Here is a 4,742-nt window from a genome sequence, read left to right on the forward strand (position 1 = left end):
AAACATCCATAATAGAATTCATACAAGATAATTATAAACAATTAACAATAATAAAACATTACTATAAATGGTCATAGAAGAATACAATATTTGACAATCATAAAAATAATCTTAATATAAAAATTCATGGGAAACAAGAAGTTGAATCTGGCAGAGCCGATTAGACAACTTCTAATCCATCCATCAATACAATATAATTAAATAACAAGAACAATACATGTCTGGGGAAATAAGAAGTTGAATCTGGCAGAGCCGGTTAGACAACTTCTAATCCTTCCAAAAATGCAATAAAATAAATAAGCAAAGAAATAAATAGTTTGGGGAAACAAGAAGTTGAATCTGGCAGAGCCGGTTAGACAACTTCTAATCCTTCCAAAAATGTAATAAAATAAATACGGAAGGAAATAAAAAGTTTGGGGAATCAAGAAATTGAATCTGGCAGAGCCGGTTAGACAATTTCTAATCCTTCCAAAAAACAATAAAAATAAATAAGGAAAACAATAAAATGTTTGGGGAAATAAGAAATTGAATCTGGCAGAGCCGGTTAGACAATTTCTAATCCTTCCAAAATACAAAAATAAACCACTAATAACATACAATTGGCATAACATAATCAACATCATATTTTACAACTATCACACTTGGATATTAACACAAAACATACTCTTATTTAAAATTCAAAATCATACAGAAACAAAATACTCCATATTCAAGATTTAAAATCAGACAAAAGAAAAATTATAGCATATTCAAGACTCAAGATAATACAAAAAGAAATACTCAAAGTTAGCTTCCCTTACCTCTATTCCAGACTTAGTTTCCTCTTCTCAAACCGTTCTCCGGAAAATTCCAGAATTTCCCCTCTTTAACTATAATTTCCTCCAACTCTCTTCTCTCACAATTTCTCTAGAATTTTGGTGCAAATTTTCAGCCTCCCCCCCTTGGCTATTTATAGCCAAAAAATTTTACTATTCATTTTTTACTATTCATTTTTACTATTCACTTTTACTATTCATTTTTACTATTCAAAAATTATTTTTTATTCATCATTCTTATCTCTGAATGATTAATTCTACGTGGAGTGTTCTCTTCCACAATTTATTTTAATATATATTTTTTTTTTAACTATTCACTATTCACTATTCACTATTTACTATTTATTATTCACTATTCACTTTTCTTAAAAAAATCCTAAATAAGTTATCAAAAATTTGAAGCTCTCCCTCTAGAATTACTATAACTTTATATCCAAAAATTTACATTTTTCTATCCATTAAAATTATTATTACTAATAAAATGTTAAAATTTACAATTATAAATATATTTTTTTTTATGGATCTTACATTTTAACTTACAAATATTTTCAAGGATCTTACATTCGGTTGGAGTTCTTAAGAGTCAGTTCATCTAATTGGCTCACTTTGTAACTAACGTTCGTTCCATTCGTTCCTGTTACATATGATTGTACTCGATTTCTTTCTCAACACGATAGTAACCCTCTTGGTCTTAATCTATTCTGGAACTGGAGATCTCTCGGTTTCGCTCCAATTGTTCTATCTTGTTTTGAGTTAGGGTTGAACGTTCGGTATTTGGTGTCCTTACGGATCTATGTGCTAAAGGTTTAAGTGAGATGAGTATTAATGATAGATGAAGATAATATGATATGGATGAAATGTGTTGGATTATGGACGAGCGTTCCGGGGAGGAATGACTCATGAATGAATATTGAAATTGGTAAAGTATGAATGTGGGCATGCTAAGCTGGCGGTTCATCCTGATGTTCCGTGAGTACTCGTCCTCACGTAGAGGAGGGTAGGTCATGTGTGGGAACGACAGGAGGTCCTAGTCCTTATGGTTAATTTGGACAGATAGGACTAACCTCGGGAGACAGCTGTTGAGGGTATCCTAGTTACTACATCACCCGGGTGCACGAACGTCATAGCTACACAGATTTCATATAGTCCGGACAGTCAGTCTAGTATTAGGCTTTGCATGAAACGTATGATGAATTTATCTTGTGTGTTTGATTGTGTAAAAGGTATGTGTATACATGAATTAAATTACATAAGCTTACCCTGTGTTTTCCTGTCTTGTCTGTTTTGTATGTTTGTCTTTGTCATTGCAATGATCATCCATGTGGATGTGAGCAGAAGGAGACGAGCTGTTGGAAGATGCGCTGGAAGAAGAAAACCTGGTCGAGGTAGAAGTGAAGACCGAACAGTAGGACGTTCGGTCAGTAGTTTAGTTTGATGGTAAGGTGGTCGTTCGATCACCTTCTCTTTTTGTTTTATTTGACCGTTCGGTATAGGCATTTGTAAACCGTTCGGTCAGAATTGTACCCTGTGCAGCTTTAAATTCTCGTAATACTTTGTAAGGTCGTTCGGCCATAACCGTGCGCTTTACTTTAGTGTAAGACTGATCTGAATTATTATTGAATGTGATTATTCTACTATATAGTTTTAAACTGTATTTTTGGGATGTTACAACATATATTTGTAGGTAAAATTCATTTTGGATAGTAATACATACTGGTCGTAGATATTTATGGATAATGGATAATTTAGTATCTTCTTATTAACAGATTAGATTCAGATATTATACTACCCACTACCCGGCGTATCCATAGGTATTTGTTACTAATTAAAGAAATAAAATTACATTTTTATATTTATTAGGTTTAAGTTGCTACTGAAAGATGTCTTTTTGCTAATAACATTTAAAAAAGTGTCATCAATCAATTAAAGATAGTTTAAAAAATAGAAATGAAAATTACATTATATTAAGATTTACATATAAATGTCAAAGTTACTCTCAACTTTTGGATTAAGTAATTTATGATATTCATACATACCATTGCATTTTCCCATCAAACTCATTCATTAGATGATATAGAAATTGAAAAAATTTAGATAAACCGTTGTGTTTCTCCATCAAACTCATTCATCAGATGGTACAGGAATTGGAAACCATTATCTTCTCCTTCAAAATTCTATCATTTGGTGCTTGAAACTTGTTTTGATTTTCAGTGAGATAATTGTTAATTAAATAATTATTTAAAATTTTTGTGATATTTAAAATTGTTGATCTTTTTATCATATTTAGTGTCATCTTTTCCTAATAAAGATATTTTGTCATATACATATCTTAAGTGTTTCGACTAATAGCATTTATAAGATATTTTATTACACTAAAATTGCTATTGAATTATGAGAAACACTTAATTAAAATATATGTTTGTTGAAAAACATTTGTCTATATATTTTTGTGAAAAATAATCGAGTTTCAAATGATTGATAATAAACTTATTTATAATCGAATTCATGAATCTAAAAATCCTTTATGACACAAAATTAAAAGGGATTGTTTTATTTTAGCTTTCATGATTTTAAAATTGTCTCCAGCCTTCGTGATTTGATTGTACTCTAAGTTTAAAACATAAATCTAAAAGTATGTGAGATAGAACTTTATATTCTATTTTATCATATATTTTTTTATATAAAGTTTCTTATAAAGAGTATGATAAAACTCTTTATAAATTAGAAAAATAATCAAATTTAAAATATGTGATGTCTTGTAAATATTAATATACCTATATAAAAGCATTGTATTGTAATAAGATGGTTTTTTTTTATGTTATAGGGGTAGGGTTTGATTGGAGTCACTTATGGGAAGACTTGGTTTGAATTATAGAAAGGTTTTAGGAGAACAAAAGGTGGTGGACTGAAATGGGAGCTCTAGGCATTTCTAGAGAAACTTTGGTGGTGTTTGTTGAAAATAGATTCCTTGATTGAATTTTGATGGTAGAGTTCGGAGGAATATGACCTTGTAATTTTGGGTGTGTTAGAAGTGGACTTTAAGCTTAACTCAACCCCACAAAACCAGTTTGTAGGGTGAGGTTTGCACCCACTTATAAACTATGAATTAGTCTTATCTCTAGTCGATGTGGGACTTCCAACACACCCCCCTCACGTTGAGGTATGAATTGACACACATATTGTTCTATCCGCTATCGGGCCGCTATCGGACCACCCATTAAAAATGTCTAATCCCACACTCGAGATGTATATACCTCGACGTGAGGTGTAAGACCCGTATTTTTGGATGGTAGGGGACATGGTGGGGACATGGTGGTCACCCACCTCTTTGACTATTGGGAGTGCATTATTGGAGTGCAATGATAGGAATGGGAGAAGGAGGGGGGAATGGTCTCAGTAGGGGCATCTACTCTCTGATGCCATGGCCATGTACTTCTTCATTCACGGTTGCAGCTGCTGGTGTGCTGGACTTCTCTTCTTTGCTTCCAAACTATAATTTCTTGTGAAGGCCGTGAAGCTTTCTTCACGCTGCTGCTGGATGCTTTCGGAAGTCCTCTCCTTTATTCCAAAACTTAGTGCTTTGGTGTATGCTTACCACAAGGGGAGAACAACCCAGAGGAAGGAAATCCTTTCTTCCCTTTTTCAACCGTCCAAGAGCACCCAAGGGAAGCAGTACCAATTTTAGAAGAGCTGAGAGGAGGATCTGGGTTGAGTATCTTGTAAGGGTGGAGTTCTTGCACCAAGATCTGGGAGAGGAAGTGGAGAGCTGTTGAAGTTGCTAGGAGATCTTGATCTGCACGTCTAGGAGGAGATTGATCCCAAAACTTACAAGGAAGTCTTCAAGAGGTAAGGGGAGCTTGATTTATTTCCTTAATTTTTGAGATATTAAGTGTTTGCTGCAAATCTGGGTAAAATCTGGGAAGAAGG

The sequence above is a fragment of the Vigna angularis genome, chromosome 9 (genome assembly GCF_016808095.1).
Source record: "Vigna angularis cultivar LongXiaoDou No.4 chromosome 9, ASM1680809v1, whole genome shotgun sequence".
Lineage (NCBI taxonomy): Eukaryota > Viridiplantae > Streptophyta > Magnoliopsida > Fabales > Fabaceae > Vigna > Vigna angularis.